The sequence below is a fragment of the Plectropomus leopardus genome, chromosome 5 (genome assembly GCF_008729295.1).
Source record: "Plectropomus leopardus isolate mb chromosome 5, YSFRI_Pleo_2.0, whole genome shotgun sequence".
Classification (NCBI taxonomy): Eukaryota; Metazoa; Chordata; class Actinopteri; order Perciformes; family Serranidae; genus Plectropomus; species Plectropomus leopardus.
In genome coordinates, this window is record NC_056467.1 from 25,274,268 (window position 1) to 25,299,472 (window position 25,205).

At 39.1% G+C, this 25,205-nt stretch overlaps 1 protein-coding gene across 1 annotated transcript in view; it reads right to left on the bottom strand.

Moving 5' to 3' along the window:
- The window catches only part of robo2 (roundabout, axon guidance receptor, homolog 2 (Drosophila)), a 350,439-nt gene that overhangs the window by 310,071 nt on the left and 15,163 nt on the right, over positions 1 to 25,205 (bottom strand). The gene's annotated exons all lie outside the window — the stretch shown is intronic.

Consider the following 25,205-nt stretch of genomic DNA (forward strand, 5'->3'; position numbering starts at 1 on the left):
CAATAGAGGAACTTAATTTCATAAAGTGTATGGTTGTATGTTTTACTTATGTAAGGACAATAGGTGCAAGAATATTTCCCTACCTTGACATTTGAGCTTGCAGGATGTGGCAAACTTTGCTTTTGCGTTGTTATTTATTTATTAATTTTTCTTTTACTCATGTACTGTCATCAATAAGCATTATAGTTTTGGTTTGTTGTTACTTGTCACACATTTTGGTGGTGTTTACAGCCACTGAGTTTATCTGAAACTGACCAGACACTGAAACGTAATGGCACAAACAAAGCAAAAAAACAAAACAAAAAACTACTTTGTTTGTGATAAATGTGTTACTATTCTTTCTTTGATCAGATCATCACAGATGTTGTAATGACACTTCTTTCTATAGGTTGCATAATTGAATATTTAGAAGCTCATCACAGCAATAATGTCACATCAAACAGGTCTATACCAAATGAAGAAAGAGCAGCCCCCAAAAAGCTGCTATTAATGCCAATGGGGAGAGGAAAAAGGAGGAGAGGAAAGGAAATTATAGAAAAGGAAAGGAGGATCTATCTACAAACACTGCCAAATAAAATTCTTTTTATGAGCTCTTGGAGTTAAGTGCTCCAATACATCTCAATGTAGAACTGTAAAGCTGGTTTAAGGAGACAAATTTCAGAACACACTGACAGGTCAGTAAAACTTTTGACAAAACAACACTGACATGAAGGAAAATGTGCCACAGAACATAAATTGGTCGGCTCTAGCACCAGCAGCGTCACTACAAACTCTGGAGGCTGCAGCGCTCTCACTCTTCCTTCAAGGGAATCCTTTATTAGCCCCAAAGCTCCATTTCAATGGCAGAAGATTTAAGCCTATCCCTTTTTGGATTTCAAGCCCCACATCTCTGTATTATTCCTCTATCCCTGCTGGCCCTGATGAGAGCTGTCCACCCTCCCCAGGAGCCCCGAGCTCCATCTCACCACTGTATCACCTCCCACCCAGCCCCACTCTGCACAGTCCCTCCTCTGCTCTAATCTGTGATTCAAGCTCCACTGTGGGTTAATGCCATTGGACACACTCCCACCCGATTCCAAATCTCACCTCTGGAAACAGATGAAGAGCATGTAAGATGGGTGGGGTAATGTGCAAGAGAGCGGGGTGGATCTAGCTGTATGCTACAACTCCACAGCCATAGAGGCAGCGGTGTGTCGGCTCTACGGAGGAGTAAATCAGGATTACTCTGGGGAAAACACCCTCTCCCAGTGATATGGCAGCACTGGGGATGAACACTCTGCACGGCCCACGCAAGCTTTGTGCAAAACAGAGAACAGGTGACTGATCACAGCGGAGTAGCAGGACGGGGGAGAATCTAAAGGAGCCCTCTTGAGATGAATCGTTGCTGGCTAGACATGATAAAGGAAATGGTCACCTCATGTGAGTCAAATCAAAAACACGTTAGCAGCAGCTGCCTCTTCTAAAGGAGTCTAGATGGGACCATATGATACAATATGTTTGAAATACCCCATAATGCAGCAGACTCAGGTGCAGGCCAGGTGCTTGTGGCACTGAAGCTTGAGTCTAACTCATCTTGTTATGGCTGAAATAAGAATGAAGTTAAATTATGATCGCAAAAACCCACCCGGATATACACATAAATCACTGGAGGTGAGCAACAAGCAGAACACAATAACAATGTAGCAGGAAGCTTGCAAGGCTTCAGGCAACTTTCAAAGGGACCTCACTTTTAGCTGTTGTTGTTCACTTTGGTGTGAGTGTGTGGGAGTTTTGCCCTGGGGAAATGCTTTCTACCTCATTTGGGGACTGTAAATTTCCCATAAATCTGCTTAAAACTGGGACACCTCTGTTTGGAACATAGGACCATCAGTTACAGATAAAGTATGCTGTAAAGTACAACTTCCTTATGTAGGCATCAAAGGGAAAGTCTGGTGATGTTCTATATATGTTTTTTTTTTTTTTTTGTCAACAAATCCTATTAAAAGACCAAAGCCAACAATGAATAGATCCCAGCCTGATGTACTGTAGCTTATTTCTGCACAGTAGACCTTCACCGTTGAATGCGAACTATTAACAACACATAAATAAGAGTCAGATTTGCACTAAGACATCTTCATTCTTCAAGTTTAATGTAGGCTCAGTTTTTAAGGTGGTGCAATAAACTTTATAATCCTCCATTCTGACTGCTTTCTTTTTTATTACCAGCACGTACTACATTTAATATAATAAAATCACTTTTGATACTTAAGTACAGTAAATATCAGATAATTAAGTCTTTTTCTTAAGTTATAGAATAACAGTTTTTTTAAACTTCTACAAAAGTCATTTTCTGGAACGAAATCTCTACTCTTCTTCTAATATGGCTTTTAGGTACTTCATCCACCACTGGCACCGGATGACATGTTCTTTCATTACAAGAAGCATGGGCACTGTAGTTTCTCTTGAGTTAATCCCACATACATGGTCCTGCTGCCATAAATACTCACTAGTGCACCAAACTCACTGTCAGTTTTGGTCTTTTTATGGGAATTGTTGACAAAGATTAAGGCCACCTCTACACATACTGTATACGGTTAGTTTCATAAACAGACATTTCCCTCTATGTTTTGGCCTCTTGTCCACTCGTAAAAGGAGTTTAATAGGGTGCCCACACATTTTCATGGAAAAAAATTAAAAATTTTTCCATGACTTTCAAGGACCCCTAATAACAGTATTTCTTTTTTGCCTCACTTGCTTGGCATTTTTCAAACAAATCAGATTGAAACAATGATCAAACATGATTTTAACTTGCTGGCACACAGAAAGGGTGAGATGGAGAGAAAATGAAGAAAGGTCATGCTGTTAAACAAAATGTCACAAACTGACGCATATTAGAGCTACATCAACAGCTACAGAAAATAAGTTTGTTGTCATGTTACATTTTGTAAAAAAGTTATCCACTGAAGATAACTGTAACAATTTTATCACGCTTCACAAAATTCCATGACTCTCCTGGAAAATGTTCCACTGTAATTTTTTAAAATTAAAAACTCTACTACTATGCTTCTGAGTGGACATGCAAAACAGAGTGTTTGGGAAACAATGACATAATCTCCTAAATGTGCACAAGCCCTTGCCTTGTGTAATAGCATACGCTGGAAACAAGTACAACAACATTAGTGGACTACTGGTTTTCCTTACATTTTGTTAGCACTGCTTGGTCTAATAATTAGTTTAGATTTAAACTTAGTATTGGTGCACCACTTCATGGACAAACAGAAGCATCTGCTGCACCCAATGTTTTTGCTCCACCTCAGCAGTTTAAAGTCCGCTATAAGCAATGGTTTTGGGTCAGGCCAGTCAAATTCGTCTCTGGTGGGACACTTTCCAGAGTGGAATGGTTGCTGAGGAATGGAAGAAAAAATGTAAGCATGTCCAGAGCATCACTCGAGTCTTTCGAGTATGGTCCTTAATTCTTATATAAAAAAGGAATAAATGGTGATGAGATGTCCAGTAGGTGTTTTGACAAAAAGGTAACATACACTTTACTGCTGAGGACAGCATGTATTTGGAGTCGTTTTTGCATCCTTGGGTGGCCAAAGATCATTTGTAAAATGAAGGTTGTGTGGACAAAAGTATCTTTTAAAACAGGGGGAAAATATATGTATAAATGTATACAGGGCCTCAAGAATGGTTGAAACTAAGTCCTCGTCTTGAGTAGATTTTATTGGATTTTACCAAATCATTTTGTTGGAAATGCTATGTGCTGTATATAATGTCCGAAATTCTCAAAGGGCACCTCGTACTGATCAATAATCAGACTGGTTTCACAATCTCTGCCCTCACAAAGGCCATGATAAAAACCCTGATAGAGAAGGAGAGCTTGTAGGACGATGGAAAGATACATGCAAATGGGTTACGTAGTATGAGGATCACTCACTCCTCTCATCATAATTGCACATGACATTTAATTGTAAGACTGGCGTGTTGTTTAATCAGATGTATCCTCGAGCATCTAATTAGTCTCCGGCATGAAAAGAAAGAAAAATTCAAGAGCAAACAAGCCCTCGTTTGTTTTGTGGTGTTTAAACACAGTCTGTCCCCATGTATTTGATGTGGAGTAATCGTTAACAGGGTGGTTTACTCCACTTAATGTGACTGAATTGATGTCGCCTTGTCTGCATTCCTATATGACACACAAGAAAGGTATGTGTGCGTGCGCCTGTAGTGGTAAATGCCATCGCATTTTTATTGGCATCTCAACCTTGCAAATAGAAAACTTTTGGCTGACTCTCGTCCACATTCATTACCGACCCCCTTGATATCTAACTCAGCCTCATAAAATGATGCTCTTGAGGATAAAAAAAACATTTTCAGTACTTGAGAAAGGCAATTAATGTCAAGTGTAAAATTGTCAACGTCGTTGAAGCCTGGAAAGTATGGCTAATATCCCTCATTAGTATGACAAAGGTTTTCACTCTCCCTCAATCTCCATCAGGGCTCACTTGCTCTTCAATGGTCATAATGTATGTGATCCAAGACTTTTTTCTTATCATTAATATGGAAGTCAACCATGTGGCCTTTCTTGTAAATGTTCCCAGTAAATCTCACGCAAAAGTAAAAACTGTTGATGTTAAATGTGAACCTGTGATGTTTGATTTGTCTATTCATTCTGTTTAAATTGTTGTTAAAACACCTACAAATGTTTTAAATTGTCTAAGTGTTTTAAATGCTCTTAACCAAAATTCAAAGTTCTTTGTCTATTGACATCACTTTGATTATGATTGTTTTGAATCCTCCTCCAATTTGATAAATGTCTCGCTGTTTGGCAAATATTTATCATGTTCAGACAATAAATAATAGTTCAATCCACAAAAAAACTGTCTACTTTCCTCAACCTTCACTTAGGAGACAAAAATCAGCCTTTGAACTTAAAGGAAATTATTTGACATTTTAGCGTGATAATTAAGAAATTGACCATTCAAATTTCTGTGATAAAATTTTTAGCTGTATTGCTCAGCTCTATGCCACATCCACCATATGCACTCAGAAAAGCCTCAACCCTTTTCAGCTCTCTAGCATCATGATCATCGAGGACTGGAGTCCCACTTCAGCCATGTCTTCCTGACATTAACATGCAGCTCAGTATAGTAAGTGCAGAGGCCCATACCTAATGAGTCATGTTCCCTGTCCTCCCTGTAGCAGGATGATGTTCCCAATGAGTTGTGGCTCCATTCCCATTCCTTTCTCCCACTCCCACTCGAAGGACCGCAGCCCCTCTCCTCCACTGACAGCCTTCATCCCCGCCGCTCACCTGGAGCCGCTCACATCAGCACCACCATAATGGAGTGTGAAGTGTGAAAACATTTAACTGAGAGGCAGGTTCATTTGAGCTGCATCATTTCCAACCCGTCCCGACAGGAGACGTGTGGCTTTCATTACAGTTAATGTCCAAACAGACACGGGCAGCGTGCAGGTGCTGAGTGCCATTTGCAGTTTTCCATTTATGTTTTACCTTTAGATGAATAAGAGCCAGGGGGTTCAACCACTACAGGCGTTGTTGTGTATTCACTGCCTGGTTTGATAGGTCTGCAACATCCTGCTGTCAAATTGCCTGTGGTAAGTTTCCACGCGTTCATTGTTTCCCCACCTTATCAACAATGACCTCTCGAACCTCAGGGTGTTTATTTAACTACCCTGCAGCTCCACTGGATGATGACTTGTGCTGTTTCTTAATTCTTGTGATGGTGTGTGATCAGAGCCTGATGCTGCAGTGTAGCATTACAGTACTTGGCCAGTGATTGTTTACCTTCCAATATCCTTATCCTCTGGGAAAACCTTTATTGTACATTGCTGACCGCAGGGACATTTTCACTGAGCGTAGCAAGCTCGTGTCCTACTTGCTTTTTAACAAACAGCACGATCAGCAGCGTCGTAAGGAGATCACCTGTGCCGTTTGATAATGGAATCCCCTAATTCTTTGGTCAGCACCTTACAGGGTTCCCACACATTTCCATCAACATTTCATAACTTTTCCATGACTTTTCAAAGACCCCAAATTATTTATTAAGGGCTGTCAGTGTTAACATATTAATCAATGCCGTTAAGGTCCATCGTTGATTTGATATTTTTTTAAATGGCATTAATTGCCAACATTTCTGTTTTAAGAAGCTCTAAGAGGCTGAGTTTTATAGCTTCAGTTATGATATGATATCAAATGAAACTACAATACCAGAGGAATCCAGTGATACCATGTCATGCTATCTTCTCAGTGAAGAGGTGGATTAACGCTCCAAAGTTAGCCTAAATTTTGGCATTAAACAAACAAAAAAACAGCATGGCCAATTCAAAGGGGTCCTTTGATCAATGACCTCAAGATATCTGAAAAAGAAAATGTGTTCTGTAGGTACCCACGAGTCTCCCCTTTACAGACGTGCCCACTTTATACTAGTCTTATGCCGTTTTTTGCTGTCATGTTAGTCCCAATCAAGACAATTTGGTAAGAATTGCTTTATGTTGTCAGTGCTTTTGTGTTTTTCAGACATATCAGATTCAAACTCTTCAAACATAATTTCAGCTATCTGGCATACATAAACGGAGAGTCACAACGCTGGGTGAAAATAAAGAAACGTATGCGATGGTAAACAAAATGTCACCCACACAGCAACATTAAATCAACATCTACAGAGAATAAATTAACCATTTTGTTAGATGGACATCATCTAAAGACAAACTACTGAAGGTATTTGATTACATACAATAAAATCTCATGACTTTTACAAAACTTTCAATGGTTTTTACTAGAAATGTCAGCGTTAACACGTTAATTGCAATGAGATGAAGGGCCGACCATAAATGGCGTGCTGATATTTTGTCTCTCATGCTGCCAAAAAGATGGAAAATGATGACACTACTGCACTTTTAACTTGTTCATTATGTTATACTTTTAAAACTCCCAGATGGCTCATCTGAGAAGTCAACAGTAATATGCTTGCAAAGAAAAAGAACTTTTAGTGTCTCTCAGAGCAGCCACGGCTGTTGATCAGTGAAGGAGAACAAGCTTTACCCTCGGCATCAGAGCACGATGTAAAAGTCTGTCTGTAATGGCGTTTTGGGAGGTTTTGAAAGTTTACAACTTCCAACAGTGGTAGTGTGAGTAGCTATCAGGTGTACACATTGCGAATACTTTCCTCTCACTGAACTGCGGATATAGCCGTGGATACCATGGATGTTTGAAGAGAGATTTAGACGCTATTTTGTATTTTGATTTCCTGATTTATTTGTGGGGATCTGTGGCAAAACCTGGGATGAACTTTTGAGTTGTATTGTCTTTCAGTGTTTAAAACTGGACTAGGACAGAACTGTGTTCGGTTGTTGTGATTTAGTAAACCGGACTCTTGAGGTTCTGGGACAGTTTTTCCACGTGCACACTGTTGTAACAGTGCAGCACCGATCTGAAATGAAATAAATCTAAAAAATTAAGATCATTAAGTAAATTTCTTTGCATTCATTTGATTTTCAATCAAGACTGTCTGGTAAGAATTGCTTTATCTTTATCTATCAAAATAATTTGAAATGTGAAATAATGTAATTTTAAGCATGTGATTAAAAATGTGATTAATCAGGATTTTTTTTAAAAAAAATTATCATTTGACATCCCTGGTTTTTACTAATTTTATGAACTTTCTGCGACTGGAAAATGTGTGTTTTTCATGAATGTGGGAATCCTGACCCTTGCAATTTTCACCCCATCTGATGATGTCACAAGTTGGGTGCCCTTATCCCTCCCTCCTCTTTTCTGTCAGGGTGGCCAAGTTTCATCGCCACACTCAAGAGAGCCCTTCTGTCTAATCACTGCTGCCCTGCAGAGTCTCTTCTCTGCCCCCAATCCCATCCGTATGTCCTGTTCCTAAATTACCCTGGCTAAGCACCCTCTCTCACTCCACTCAGGGCCATTACGCCACCCGCCCCTCCCTATTTGACTGCCAGAGTTTCAATACCGTGTATGCTGTGAGGGTGGCCTGACAAGCCAGGGGTCAGACAGGCAGCATCTCCTCTTCCTCAAATTACAGCTCCCTGCCAACACGGGCCTCGTCAAGGCCCGACAGCGTAGCATCAGCAGGCTGTTTGAAGGAGAGGGCTCTTTTTCACTGCCCTCCTAATATTACAGGTGTTTATGGTTGCTAAGCCTTGAGAGATGTGTTGAAGCAAAGAAAAAGCAAAAGTAGAACAAGCGAAGAAAAAACGGCAGCTCTGAAGAGGTGCCAAAATTTACAAAGAGGTGGAAGTCAGACAAGTAGGAGGTAAAGGCTGCTTGTTTTTAATCAGGTACAGACGCACTGCCCTGTAAAATGTTCTTTTTATTGTCACACTGCCCATGGCACTCTAAATCTCGTGGCCATTTCAAGTCAACCTGTCGGCCTCAGTGCAGACCAGCCTTATGGTTTATAACTGCTTTAATATTTCAGCCCCTCATGGAGAGATACTGGCCTTCCCTTCTGGCCCTCCAAGCAATGGGTGAGGGATTAGACTTGGTGGGACTCTGGGCCCTAAGCAAGCCTCTCTTTTATGTCTGCCTTCCTGCAAGCTGTTCCTGACTTTTGCAAAGCCCACTGTTTTTCCTCTCACTGTGCTAATTTATCTAAAAACATAGCACCCTGACAGCCAGAACCCCAAGCTGCCTTTATGGGTTAGGAGGGTGATTCTTATCCAAAGCCACTTGGCCCATCCATCTGTTTGGCCCTGGAACCCAGGCATCTGCTCACTGCTATTGTTAGGCTTCGTCAGATGACAGGCCAAGACCCTCATGGGGAACCTTGGTCAACTCTCATGCACAGTTATGTGTGTATGCACATGTACACGGGTGCACATGTGTTTGTGATTGCCTTCAAGGGCCAGAGAGAGAGGCCAAGTGCTGGCTCAGGCCACTGTCTTTGTTATGGTGGCCTGCGGTGGAAGCAGCAGTGGCCAGAAAACATGCTGGGAGCCCTTGTGCCATCCCAGCAGACCTGCCTGGGTGACCTCCAGCCTCAGTAACAACTCTCTCCTAAGGTAGCAGTTCAGAGTCACTGTCAGACTACAGAAGATTTCAGAGGTGCAGGTCAGTGCTTTGTTCCACTTTTACCCTCAGATGGACCTTCAGAATACATAAACCTGGAACTTATTTACATGCAAGACACAGTGGGTGGAAATGCATTCACTGTTTGTTAGGCGAAAACAAACAGGATGTATATATACACAAACAGACAGAAAGAGCATGCACAGCATTAGCGTGACCTTGTAACAAACATAAAAGGGGTTGTTGTCTTTGTTGAAATATGGATGGATTATAATGTGGCCTTTCATCTTTTCAACCACTTAAAATGGATTAAATGCATTCATTTTCATTCTGTCAAAATACAGAATACTCTACAGAAAGGTTACTCTCTTTTCTAGACACTGTGTGATGCAAAGAACCTGACAGACCTAATCAGAAATACACAGTGGATATCTTAACATATTGTAGGGCTGGGCAATATGTTTTTAATATAGCTGCATTGTGATATGAGACTAGATGTCGTCTTAGATTTCAAATATTGTAATATCATAAGTGTTATATTTTTTTCTGGTTTTTAGTGCTGCATCTAAGTAAAGAGATGTTATTTTCTGAACTTACCAGACTGTTCTGGCTGTTTTATTGTTTGCATTTACCCAGTATTATTTAATGGAAAATCTCACTGTGTAAATATTTTGTGAAAGAAGCAATATCCAACTACAATATCCCTACAATATAGTGGCAATATCAATATTGAGGTATTTTGTCAAAAAAAACAATGATATTTGATGTCCATATCACCCAGCCCTAAAATGATCCCACAATACTTTACAGCATCATAAACATCTGCCTTTACATATAGAAATGGCATAAATTAATACTATGGGTGTAAAACTTCTACAGAAATACTGACCACAGTTGAGATTTATGATTAGTCTGTATATTATATTAACATTATCAGCTAGAACACTCAAAAAACAGTCTCACAAAGAGTTTGACATGCTGCTGTGCTGACCAGTGATGATTAACTGTTGACTGTTTCTTTGTCTAATTATTGTTTTTATTTTATTGACATTATTTTGATTAAAACTGTTTTGAATCTAACTCTGATCTGAAATGTTTTGCCATTTGACAATTTATTTTAATTTTCTTGCAATAAATAATAGTTTCTATCACAATTAACCCTCTAGTTTTTTCAATTTTCACTCAGCAGCAAAAATCATCCTTTAAACTTTTTCTAGTTTTTCTTTTTTCAAAAGCACAATACTTACCAGTATCAACTGATATGTACATTTTAATTGTGATAACATTTTTAACCATACTGCCCAGTCCTAAAATATGGTACGTTCTCTTCACTTACTGTGACTTTAGTTTCACTTTGATCCAACACAGTCACCAAATTAAACCCTCTGTCTGTCCCCACTGTTTTAAGTTCCCAGCAGGACTGCTGTTTCAGGTCAGAGATCTCCTCTGCACCACTTAGGCCAGTCTGTTCCTCTGCCCTGCATTAACTTTTTATCAGGTAATTAAACCCAGTCTTCCTCCCCAATGCACATCTTTGACTGAATGATGAGAGAAACCTTGCGGCACACTATGAGGTATTAGACCACCAACTGCATGTGCATTTTGTTTTGTTTCTTCCTCTATTCATCTGCTCTGCCTTTTCCACATTTAACTTTTCATACATTTTGCAGTTTTGAATAATTAAGAATGTTGATTCCCAAATCATGAAAGATTAATGTGTGAAGGATGCATAATTAAGCACTTTAATTCTAGGCTTTCTGACGCATTCCTCGTTTAATTATCATTTTGGGGGAAGGGTTGTATGTAATGGGAGGAGACAGGAACATTTCATCTGAGCAATGTGTTGATCTAAAAACACAGCACTTGTGAGAGGAAAAGGTGAGGATTAGCTCATGAGTAATGTGGAAGTGTGGTCTGACAATTACCTCCAATTCAATAGTGCAGAATATGTCACACTATGGAGATATCGCATTGTGCAAATGCAGTTTCTAAAAAAGGCTAGATTACATAACTGGAGTTTATCTTTTCTTACAGAAATTACAGAAACGGACAAAGACTTTGAAAGATTTTTTTAGAGAAGCCTTGCAGCCAAACACCAGGTTCCAGCAGCTAATTTGCCTCATGTTTCTAATGATGAATGGAAGCCATTATGCAATGAATAATAGGAGTCAAGAGGATTTATTACACACACCACAGTAAAACTTCAATAATGCATCCAACACTTGCAATACACAAACAATAGCCAACAACTTCCTTCATAAGTAGCTGTATTCTTTATGTTCTGTATATATTCTTGGCTGAAGCTGCAACGGTCTAAACAAATTATTCATAATTCTTATTAAAAGTGATCAAATGTTCCTGCATCTGCTATCCGTAATAGCTAACCCACTGACCTTAAATATGTGAGAAAAATCACAGTTTGCCTGAATATTCAAATAGATTGCACATTCATGAGTATTTATGCATGTACACAGACACTCAAACATGCATAAAATACATACACACATTAGGACATCCAAGGTTTGCTATTAATGATAATTAAACTGACTATAAAAATGATAAAATGCAATACAAATAAGATTGATTAATTACAGAGATCAGGGCCATTGTGTTTGTATGAAATCAAGCCTTCACAACAAGTGAAACATTTCTTCACTCAATGATAGGATTTATGTTTGCAATTAAAATGAACATAATGTGATTAACTGAGATCAAAAGATAGGTCAGGAGATCCACAATCCAATTTATCAAGTCAAATTAAGTTATTAAAGTCAGCTAAAGATGGATTAAAATGCACTTTGGTTTGTCAGGTTTTTGCTTCATTACAGGTATTAAAGAAACCAGCTCTGACCTTGGAGCTAAATAAGCTGAAACACACTTCTGAGGTATTGTCCCTACTCAGCATTAGCAGTTCAGCTGGTGATTGTGAGCAGGTGCTGCAGCCTATATCCTGACTCAAACCACTGCCCCCTCAAAGCAAACTCATTCTCACACAATAAGGAGCTGTTTTGCACTATGACAATAACATTCTCAAGTACAAAAACACCACAAAGACTCAGAAATATCTTTTTTAAAAGCTATGAGATTTTAACTGTACCATAACCGTCAGAAAATATTGCAGCGTCAGGGTATTATTGAATTATTATTATCAGTTACAATGACCCTAAAAGGAATTTGAACAGAAGGCCATTTTTCAGTTAAATAAATGTTTTATTACCATAATTGATACTTGAAAGCATTTTTTAATGAAAGTATATGTAAAATGTCTCTCTTCTGAAAATAACCAAAACAAAACAAACTCCTTCTTGCTGAATTTTTTATTTTTATAAATACTGTAGATGGGCAAATGCACAAGGTCTAATAACCATAAATTTATATATGTATACCTTGAAACCAATTTCAACCAGACATAGCTTGAGAAAAAAAGTTTGTCAGGAAGAAAGTGAGAGATTTTTTCCACTCTCCAGTTATAAAAGTAATCTTTTAGCTTAGCATTTGGTCATGTTCTAGTTAAACAGCACATCTTGTACAAACTGTATCTGTGTCAACTTGTGTATGTGAGTGGGAAGTAAGTGTGATGAAAAATAAAGTGAGTAACACAGAGAGTTGAGACAAAAGGACAAGATCTATAAGTGAACACAATATCAGCGCGCGTGTGTGTGTGTGTGTGTGCGCGCATGTGCGTGTGTTCAGGTGGTATCAAAAGTAACATCGTCTGTCCTGGGAGGAGCCATAGAGACACAGCAATGCTGCTATAACGTAGCTGCTGGTTAAGTTCTCAGCCTCCTCCACACATTAATTAGTACCCAGAGGAAAAAGGGAGGGGGAGCTGGGACAGAGGAGTGGTGAGAAGGATGACTGGGGGGTTACAAAAGGGATCCCCTAACGGCAGGTACAGCATAGTGCGTACTCTAGAGTACACACCACTGAAACACTGATGAAGTTCTTGCTCTAAAATAGTATGTCATCCTTACTGTTACTGCTCCGAGATGTTTTGGCAGGTGTTTTTTTAATCTCCACAACTATTCGGTTTCTTACAGTAAACAAGACAAGTATGTTTTTTCGAGTTATGCTGTCAACATGCAGAAAGAAATAATGTGCGATTTAAATTGCCTTACCTTGCCATAAAGCAGACAAGGAGGAAACAATGTACCTGGCTCCCAAATTACTTACTGGTAGAAGTACAAAAATCAAGGAAAATTAACCAATAACCAAATAAACAAAATATGTCTACAAAATTGGGCATGCAAAACGCGTATTAACGCTTCACTTCTGAAATGCTGGACAGAATAAAACCATGTCACAGATGCTCCAGTTCAGAATAAGACCAAACTTTTCCATGGTTGTTAGTTTTTGAACAATGACAAAGGCCAAAATGTGGCCTTCAACAGACAGTAAAGCCTGTTGTTTTTAGCCGAGTTGATTTCCTACGAGGGAGGAGTGAGGAGTAAGTAGTCAATAATGGTACAACACAGTCAATAAAACAGGTAATTCAACAATTATTGATCACCATAACCACATGTGAACCTTGAGTATACAGTCATAAATGTGGCCTCAAATATTAAGCTGATTGGTGCAGTAGTTTGCAAAATGAGCAGCAAACAGACACATGCACTCACAAACACTCACATACACACAACCAAAAGTATGATCCCCCTCCAGAATTAAACAGTAATAAAAATATATACAGGTCTACTCAACAGAATTAACTAACAACCAATCAGTTCTAGCCCATTCAATGGTTTAAAAAAAAATTAGCTTCAATTTTCAGATTAAGGCACCCAGTAATTATTCATCAGGAATGACTTTAGAATCTTATGACTATTAATAACTTAACTGCTAACTTTATTACTTACTACGCATTTATCAGTTACTTAATGACTAACTTATAAGTACATGATGTTTAAGGGCCAAAATACTGTAGATCTCTGCTCTACTTCTGCCTAAGTACCTTTCAAATCTTTTGGAGCTGGCCTTCTTAGAGTTAAAATAAAACTTGGTGAAGTAGCTTTTGGTTTCAGTGCACCACATATCTGAAGCAAGCGTCCTTAAGATCTGATGTCCGTTCTTTTAAATTTAAAGTGAAAACCTGTCTAGTTGTCACTGTCTTTTATTAAACTCCAAGGTGTTTATTTCTGTCCTCAACTGCACAGAAATGGCACTATACTTTTATTCTGAACTGAGCTGCTCAGTGGACAGTGGTATGAGACTATGGTTATGGCAGTCAGCCCCAGATGCGAACGTGTGTGTAGGTGTGACTGTGAGTGTGAGAGAGAATGTTTCTGAAAAAGGTGAATAAAAAAGGGCTAAAAATAGTTTCATCCTCCAACAACACAGCTATTTAAGAGTATAGCCAAATAAACCGCTTCCTACTACAAACACAAGGGCTTCTTGCCAGCTGTAATCAGTTTATATGTGCATTCATCAGATGCTTCACAACAGCTTTGATCACCAGTCAAAAAAAGATGATTCTCAGAACAATCCATGTTTTGTTGCCAATCTCGGAGACCTCAAAACTGTATAATCCAAGCAGGACATAATCTGAGGTACATTGTTGTGCGAAAAATATAAAAGAAATCTTCCTATGACGTGCGACGACACAAGGTAAATGTTTTGCCTCACATAAAGGTGGAGACAATGTTATTTAAAGACAGATGTGAGGTTATAATACAGAACATTCACAGAGTGAGGTATATATATATATATATAGATGTGTTGCTTGTGTGTGTGTGTGTGTGTGTGTGTGTGTGTGTGTGTGTGTGTGTGTGTGTGTGTGTGTGTGTGTGTGTTTGTGTGTGTATTAGTGTGTTTTGTGCAGGCGGGGGCTACCAAGGGACACACAGTGAATAACGAACTGTCACACTTGCATCAAAACGAAGATTGTTCCTGTTAAAGTGATAATCAGAGAGAACATCCTGACACAGATAAGTCTCAATGGGCCAATATTGTTTAATATCAGAACGCTTACAAACGCTGAATTAGAGCCATTAAAGACTATAGGAATCTAGATAAGGCTTAGATGAAATGCTGGAGTCGAGATCATCAGTCGCCCAAAGGCAATATTTCTGTTTCAAAGAATAATTAAGCCTTACATTATTAGGACCAAGGGTGTATCCCTAGTAATTATCACCCCTCAGTGTTACACTCAGCAAGACTGCATGAAAGCATCTTGCCTAATGCGCTCGTGTTTTAATATTCTGCTGCTTTTTAAAAGACACCCAAATGGCGAGATGAGCCTAATCCTGTCATGCAAAATTGACACCCTCGTATGCCATCTGTTTAAATACAGTAAATCTGGTTTAACATAACCGGCTCATAATGAAAAGATAGTAATCCTGTAAATTGGGGCAATGAGAGAGACCAATATCTTTAAATGAAAAACTCCCGCTCAGCTTCACTGCTCCAAATTTCCATCTTGGCAGATAGAGTGCCAGTGTAGCTTAATGATGCATAGGATCATTTTCCATTTGTTTGATGTGTTGCATGGAATCAGGTACAGTTTCCATTAAACTGGGTCACTCGACATGTAACCGAGTACTGGATACACTTACAGTCAGGCAATGGAGAGCGGTGGCAATGAAGCGGATTATTAGTTACCTGCTGCCAATGAGTTAACTGTAAACACCAGAGATGGAGGTGAAGGCAGAGGGGTGGGGGTGTTGGGGGATTTTGCAATTTATTATCCTCCGGCAATTAGCCAGGAAATGCTACAGGCTCTTTGATTGTGGGATGTTTAAAAATGGAAGAGATAAGAGGGAGCCACAGATGTAGCAGCCCTTCCTCATGGTAGACACTGGCTGCAGGCGCAAGAGATAGCAGAAGCTCTGATAGTCTCCGAGTCAGACGGAAAGGCCCAGATAGGCAGCGCTGAACTGATCCACTGTTGATAACTCCTGTCAATCAGGCCTCCAGCTTGATTAATACTTGCAGCTCATGGGAATATTAGGCCGAATGGGAGGCTTGATGTGAAGGGTTACAGAGAATTAAGTTATGGGGGATGAGTAGAGAAGATGCAGTCAGGCTGTGTCTCGGCTAATGACAAAGAGTGAAAGAGAAACATGCCAGTTAGGTCAAGTCTTCGAGGGAGCTGAGAGCTCGTCATGGGTGAGACATTTTGACTGGCTCACCCCGGTCATGTCAGCACAGGTCAAGGTCACTGTGAATCTGTCACTGTCTTATGGTTTCAATCAAAATTCTGATGAGGGACTTGGTACTGTCCATAACCCCTGCCCTTCACTGTCATGTTTGAAGTCCATCTTTTTGGATCCTGGCCGCAGGGACGTCTGCACTTTACTTGCACTGCCTTTTTCATCACATTTAAATCATGAGCAATTGTTGGATGGACACCCGGGCCAGTCCATTATGTGAGAACTGAGAAGAATGAGAAATATGATTTAGACCAAGAATTAAAATAGGTCCTTTTTAATGCACTGTTCGTGTACATACCCATTTAAGAACCTTTCATACTTGAGAAACGTGATTTTAAATATAATTTCAAAATAACCAAAATACTCACACTTTTACCATGCACAGCTGCAGACAGAAAAATATGTATGATGAATAATAGTCCCTATGTCCAACTGGTATTAAAATGTGGTGCGTGTCAGGGTGCTTTATCTCGACAATGACATCAGATCATGGGTCTTTACAAGGGTCTCGGTATTAATAATTGCTCTCGTTATCGCAATTCTGACTGCATTAAGATGGGATCTCAGTATGCAGATTAGGTAGACGGGGCCAGTGGATATGGTGGTCTCAGGTCAAGGGCAGTGAAACCATTTACTGCTATTAAGCAACATGTTTCCTCCTTGCTCCTGAGACAGCAGCCATCCAATTCACACAACTTAAATATAAAGGGAAACTTTGGTATTTTTCCTGGACCTTGTTTTACCATGTTTCTGTGCCTAAGTACCTAATGGAGACAATCATTGAGACAACAAATTTTTAAATTGGTCCTGTATTGAGAGGGTTGAAACATGCTGCAATGTAATCCCTACGAGCAGTTTGTTCACCGTCAATTTAAGTCCATTAAAAGTGTTTTTGCGACTGACAGGCTCAGATCGTGTCTAACAACATTACAGAAAAGACCCTACAGAGAAATACCATATTTTTCTGTACCTTTCGCTGGTATGTTTGTTATTGTGAGTCTAATTCAATAGTTGACTTGTAGCAAAAAATAACAGTGGAAATGTTAGTAAGTTAGTAAGTGAGTCTGAGAAAAAACTGTCAGGAAGATATTTAGGAAAACCTGCTAAAAATATGTGGCAGACTTTCCCAATGCCAGCAGACCAGGGCTGTGTCCACAGCTCTGCAGCAGATGAGTATGTCTTTCTGTACTGTGTGGGTGTGGTTTTTTTTCCTGGTGTCACTTTTGGCATCATGTACAGGCCAGAAAACAGGCTAGCAAACTGCAGAAAGCAGCACTGAGGCCAGTGAAAATGCTATGGTGTTCTTTTTTTTTTTTTTTAATCCCTTGCTTACTCAGTCTCTCTCTCTCTCAAACTCAGTGCAAACTAAATTAAGAACAATGTTTAATCGCTGCTTATGAAGAGACTGTCCGTCTCTTCACAATTACATTGTGATGGCCTGCCACTGCATCTCGCCCGGCAAAGGTGCTAAAAAAAATCCATTAAGCCGATCAGAGCTGGATTAAAAAAATAACTACGTACTACAGAGTCATTGGATGCAGGTGTGATTGGTGATTGTAACCTTTTACCATTAGATTAAAAAGCCAGATGTTAGTGGTTTTTAAGTGTAGTGAGAAAGGGGCTTTAGAGTTAGCTAAAACATATTTTATATCATGACTGAATATATAGCTAATTTTAACAATGTTGAAAAGTCTGCAAGATTTCAGAATTAAACTTTTTCCTGAGCAAGACTTGGTCACAATAACAAACAGACCAGAAAAGATAAAAAAACTTTTAATAACAATCTGAGCTTGTCAGTGGCAAAACAAGTACTCTTAATGGATGTTAACTGACAATGTACAACTGTCTGTTAGGACAACACTGCAGCATGTTTTGCTGCTGCATATGCAGTGGTCTTGCACAATACTTCATTATTTACTTTGACACAAAAACATGAGAAAATAAATAGGGTCCAGCTTTAAAAGAACTGAAGTCTTCCTTTAACTTTAAATAAAATATCATAATTACTGCCAGTAGCTTTTTGATAGACTATAAGAAAAGGCAAAGCTTGGTGACCTTTCACCTTGTTGGGTAGATTTTAAACAGACAGCATTTAAACCTGGCAAAGATCAAATCATAGCGTGGTCTGGTCAATCTGATCTTCCAGTCCAGTCACTGCATTCTGTATGCATTTACATGTGCATTAATGTGCGTTTTGTTCTTATCAAGATAAGATGTTCAGATACAGATTATGTTAATACCAGGTGTGAATGGTTGAAAAAAAAAGAATATGAAGATCAGAAAGAAAACAAATACATCTGATGCTAAGTCACACTGATGTATACATCATTAGTTATATTACGAATTCTATCCATATTCTCCACAACCCTAACAAGCTCAACATGCCCCAAGTACAATAATATTTATAGTATTTGTTATGCCATTGGTTACAGTGGACAGGAAGAATGTAATTTACTGCATTAGTAAGATGCCAAGAAAGAAACAGGAAAGAAGAAGAAAAAGGAATGTTAAAAGATATTGACACATCTTTGAACAGGGTCTTGTTCACCCACACAACCTACAGCAAGGATATGACTAAAGCAAACTTTCCAAGTTATGACTTTGACATCTGATAATAATGAAAAAGAACTGATTGTACTGTGGGCATTTCTCAGGAACCCCTTGACATTAGAACCAAAACAGAAACTGCTGTTAAGCTTGTATTGATTCCTTTCGTGCTTATCCCTCCATGTTTTACCAGGTGTATTCGATTCACAACTGTCCTTGAAGCCTTGTACTTCAAGTAAGAACACACTGAGACAAATCTCTCCTACATCCCATCCCTTCTTTACAGTGTTAACCCTAATGACCCTAGTCAGAGACGAGAGAGAAAAAACTAATTCTGTGTAACTTTTTAATGTCTGCTGCTGATTAAGATAAAGCCAGCCTGTCTCGTCTCCTAGTGATTCCCCTTCCCACTCCCCTCTGGAGCCAATTTTGTTTGGTTGGGAACAGTGGTAGATAAAGCCGAGAGCTGGCGAGTTCTCTAATCTGAGGAGCAGCGTTGGAGCAGTTGGGGTGACATGGGGGAGTAGTGTGCTCTCAGAGCATGGACAGATAAAAAAAAGGCTATGATTGGGATCAGGAGTTTGATGTTGGGTATAAGATAACAAAGACAGCACGTCATCCCGATGGGATGAGGTTGAGGATAAAACCACCCCCTCTGCCTCTTGTCTGGTTTTAGACAGTCAGGGGTTTAAGCCAACTAAAGTATTGTGAGGGAAATGGGAATTTTGAAACAAAAGGTGATCATTTTCTCCTCTCTAAAATCTCCCATTCAGTTATTTACTTGAGAATGTTATACTATATGCAAATGTACTGACATTTACTGTAATTTCAATAATTGTGAAGATGAGTACCTTCTAATTATCTCTGTGTTCGACTTGAGGACTTTTATGTCCTTGTAGTCAGAGACAGTGTATGCAGCGATAAAGGGAGAGCCAATCAGCCCTCTAATTACCTGACACTAGATGCAGCAGTAACCACAGAATCTGGATGCAAGAACGAATAAAAGTAGTAAACCATTTTTTTTTGAAACCCTGTGACCAGAGGTGTTAACCCTAGCAGGCAGAAGTACAATTTCCTGATGCAACCAGTACAAACATGGCTGCTCCACCCAACCGTGCAAAAGCAGGATCCTCTGGCAGCACAAAATGACCAGACAAGTACGAATGCAAACAAACAGCATTTGTCCAACTTGTTCAACAGCAAACAAATGGATCTGTGCCCAACAGAAATGGCATCCTGAATGTGTTTATGCTATTGTTGCAAGTGTAAATCCATTTAAAAATGTGTTAAAGATACAAAAAACAAATACTATGCTCAGCCAGGCATTATCAAACTCCTGACAAAAAGCTACTTATTTTTTAAATGTGTTTACAAGGATATAATTCAACTAGAAAGAATAAAATAGCAAAACAGCAAGAGACGGTAAAATCTATGCAATAATGGCACAAAACTAACTCTTAGTAGCTATTATCCACAGTTATATAATCACAGGGTCGAGAGAATAATACAGGATTATTTACAAGGGGTAAAACTACAGAGTAGCTAGGTTTGCCGTTCACAAGGAAGTCCAGTTTAAAAAATGTTCTTCCCTTGAGGCTCGCTGAAATAACCCATTACAGCACATACAATAAAATATTCATACGTGATCATGATGGCCTATTTACAGTTGCACCACACCTTCTTCATTGCAGCCACTGTACAGTGCAGCTAAGTGGTCAGAGAACATTTGGGCCTCATCTACCACAATAAGACACTCTGTTACCATCTGTCTGCAAATCTGTAGTTAGTTTAAGCCACAGTCAGTACTCATACACAACACTATGATGAGTAAGTATTGTGTTCCTGCAGCAAACATGTGCAGGGCTTAAAAGTGAGGCTAAGAAATTAATTAACTATTCTTTTAAGTGACCTTGAAAAAGGTGGCAAATTTTAACCCTTTGAATTTTGCATTAGCAGTCATCGGTCGATGGCTGCATTGGTATATTTGGTTATTGTGATGTCATTTCTTGGAGGATAATTTCTTTAGAAACCTATAAATATAACGTAAGCTAAGGATGCTTATTGAAGAAAACTGTGTAATTAAACTATATAAATATTTGACATATTTTTCATCAGATTTGAAAAAATAAAAACACAAAACATATTAATCCAAAAGATGTTTAACTGTAGAAACATAAACCAAATATTTCTAAACACTCCATTCAGTATTTGAACTATGCAAATTATTTAGTGTTGAGGTATCCTCATTTTATGAGCAGAGTGCAAAAGCACTGTGATGGATTTATCATTCATTGCTCTGGCGCTACTGCACGTTTTTGCACCACAAGTAATGTAGCACAATGCCATTGTGAGCATTAAAAGTAATGAAAACAAACACCGAAGCCTTAGCTTTGGCGACAAAAGGAATGAATGTTGTAGCTATTATGTTTGTTTGTTTTTTTCAATTTTAGAGCGATATACAGGCTTATATGAACAGCGATCTCAAGTGGCCATTATGGGAAGATAACAGCTTAACTGTTGTGTAAAAAACACATTTGCACAGCATGTAGGGTAATGAAAGGTCATGATATAATGAAGAGGAAGACAGAAGCCTTAGCTTTCTGGTGCTAGAGGAATGAACGCTCTAGCTATTGTAATTCTTATTTTAGATAGATTTAAACAGAACCATGCAAACAAAGATCTCAAGGTCTGTTTTTAATTATTGAAGGTTAACATTCATAATATACAGTATATTATGCATACATATAACTTAATAGATGTATAATGGCATTATAAAAAAAAAATATTTCGGCTCATGAGTAGCTGATACATATATCAGAGTAAAGCATCACATTTTTATGAAATGAAGCACCATCATGATTCTGGGGTGTAAGTAGGTTGTCTTTCCGTAATATCCCCATCATGAGATTCACCTGTGGTCGCAAACTGTCAACTCACATCTGCTCATTCATCTGTTTGAGTCAAAGTCTATCCTCTTAGCTGTTACTGTAGGCTGCCACCGAGCACAGATTTAGGGCATGTGTGGGCATGGATGAAATTATCTTCATTAACTGGAACATTGCTCCAATATGCTAATGGCATCGTCTTAATCACAAATGCATGTTGACTGCATAAAAAGATTTTGACGGTTATCGACAAACTGAATAATTGAAAGCGCTAGAAACATTTCAGGCATTATTAGCGACAAAAGTGAGACCATTAGAGAATTTTGAGGTGAACAATCTGTGAAGTGAACAATCACAGTCAGCAGCTACTGGAGTAACACTATGATTAAACCTGCTTGTCAAATTGCAGCTCTGCAGTTTTGCTTCTCGGCTCTGCAGTGTAACACCTCTCCTGAGCTCCGTTTATAAGCAGTGACACTCTCCACCAGCTTTTCATGGCTCTTTGGAGACCCTTATTTGCTATGCAAGTCTAGCAGAGCAGTAAGTTCAGCCTCCAATGATTCTGCACGATATGACGTGAGGTGCCCTCCTTTCTTTTGTACGAGCAGGTGTTATTCAAACTAAGACGAGCTTGTCAGGACCTAAAATAAGACGACAATAATAGTGATGACAGAGTACTGAATAACAAATGGCTATTTATAGACAAGACAAAGTTATTCAGACCATCAACAATAGAACAGAGGAACACAAACACTTTAATCTCCACCAAAGGGTCCGGTTATGTTTTTCAGACAGCAAACAAACATTTATTCCACCGCAAAAATGTAAGAGTTTGTCCAAACAGCACCTTATAGCACATTAAAATCTTCCAACTCCATTCAGTATTGAAGCTACAGTAAAGGATAAGAGCTTCTCGGGGAGCCAGACAGCCATTCTTCCTCTAAATTTGCATATCCTACTGAGACAAGCTTGGCTTCAGATTCAAAAGGACAGAAAAAGAAACAAACACATACAAAAGCGAAGCTCATTCACCAAGCTTTTGTATTTGAATAATCCAAGGCTCTCTGTCTCAAATATTTTGCTATGCAAGTAGGCATCCATATTTAATGTATAGGACTATTTTATGGCTGGTATGGTTGATAATGTGAATGAATGGGGAGATTAAGACATGACCAATTTAGTAACAGACTCCAGGACTGAAGCATCTTGCCTGTTTCTGTTCTAATTGAAAAAAAATTGAGCCAAGAGGTGTTTTTGCTGACTGATTCATTCCTAGGCTCTAATGCTCTTAAAAAGAGCTTGCAGAGTTGCATGTTGTCGCTATCATGGCAGTGATGCACTGGTGCTGATCCCTGAATAAGATTTCATCCCCTGCTCCACGGATTAGAGTGGTGAAAAGATTCAGCTGTAACATATTATCTTCTCCACATGTGAAAAAAAGACATGGATAGGAAGCCATGGTTTTTGAGACTGTGATACATCTGTTACAGTCTTACACTGCTCCTCACACACACTTGCTCAAATTTCAAGGTCTGTTGTAACAAATGAGAGCATCAGGAGGAAAGAGTCAAGAGCAATGACACACAGGGCTCACTTACTTCAGTCAAGTTTGGAGACTGAGTAAGCTTTCTTCCATCGTCTCTGCTTTCTCACATTGTCAACTGGAGCTGACAGAACAAAACAGTATAGTGGCACCTGATATCCCTCCACACACTGTTCCCAAGCTTCTTCTAATAATAGCATGAATTGGAGATGGCCACCTGAGTGTATTCTGCATTGCCATCCGTATTTTCCGCTCTTTGAAACCAAATTAACTAAAATCTCACCTAACAGAAATCCATCCTTTATCATTATCATTATTGTATTTGCCATGCATGCTTGTACCAATAATTTTACATAAAGATGGACGTCTATCCACTTCCTCCCAATGTGCAAAAATGAATTAAAAAATATCCAAGGTACTGCTGCTGTCATCTTGTGCTACTGATGTAATCTAGAGCCAGAGTCTGTGTAGTAGCTATCTCTGTGGTAGTTCTGATCATACATCCATCCAATCAATCACGAGCAGCTGGCACACAGAGCTGAGAATCAAGATGTCAAACCACCTTTTAATAACATCAAATAAGTAATAAAAACCAAACTTAGCAGAAAAAAATCAAACTTAAACATTCATCATCGTAATAAGAACTGCCTAAAATGACAGAAATCGGCTAAAATAGTCACAGTCTATAGGTGGCACTGATAAAGACATGTTAACACACTATAACTCTTGCACACATGCACCTACTTCCGACATGGTTTCCCACTCATTCATTTATTTGTGGTGGCCAGCCACGAGCCAAACATTTACCACTATATATTGATTTTTCATCTTTGGAGCTAGACCAGTCATTACGAGTGCTATTGGTATATATATGCCATTAACTTCATAATTTCACCACACTTACAGAGTGCGAAGCGCACAGACACAACAGCAGAACGCTAGGCGTAGTAAGAGTAAAACCAAACCACTCGTCCTGCTGGTTCTAACAGTTTGTTTTCACTTGCTCCTACAGCAGCTGCTCCTCTCATTTGATCTGATCAGCTCTGACAGTATCAACAGATCAATTACCCACCCAGGGACTCCTCAAACTGGTGCTGAGAAAAAAAAGAACCCATGGCAGGTGTCTGCTGGGCTACATTCATGTACAGGCAAGAAAGACCAAATTTAGAGAGAGAACACACAATGGTAGAAAAAAGGAACCCTCACATAAGATAACCCCATTAGCTACCATCAGACATGGATTCTAATCCCAGTGTAGACACTGTGCGTAAATGTGATGTCAACTTCACATGTCCGTTTTATGTCTGAACAAGAGACCCAGTCCACAACATCCACTAAAAGTCACAGCAGCCTTTTACTTTATTTGGGATACTGAAATACAACTCAGTCCTTTCAAGACAAAACAGGTTATGAAACAAAATAAAACCCCAGTAGAACTTAAATCAATTAGATCCTCCTCCCTGCCTACTGTATATGTTGATTATTACTACAGTTACCATGGAAACACTTTACATTTGTGCATATAGGAATTTAATGTACATTGTTGGACATCTTGGAATAAGGAAAAGAATTCTCTAATAAATGAGGAGTGATTTCAGGCTTCATTCTGAGAAGCAGAAGCAAGCCCTCCTTGCACTCATTAATCTCAGAATTCAACAAAAAAATGCATTTTAAAATCCATCACTGATGCAACCTTTGAAAGAACTGACAACACTCCACACCGTGTCATTACTTTTCAACCTCTACTGTTCTGAAGACCACTCACTGACAACGCTCACTCTTGTGCTCCAGGTGCCAAACATCACTCTCCTGTCATGTCAGAAAAACAGCTGCATGAAACATCTGCATAAAATTCACCCATTTCTTAGTGACCAAATGCCATTATTTTAACAGATGATGCTACATGGCAATATGTGTGACTTTACTATTTATCCTCACACCTTCCTGGGCATTACATGTAGGTAATGGTGAGGTGGTTCATTAAGCTGAGCTGGTGGTAGAGCAGTAACGTTTCCTCAGCTGAGTGGTCTGGGTAGAGGGCTCTG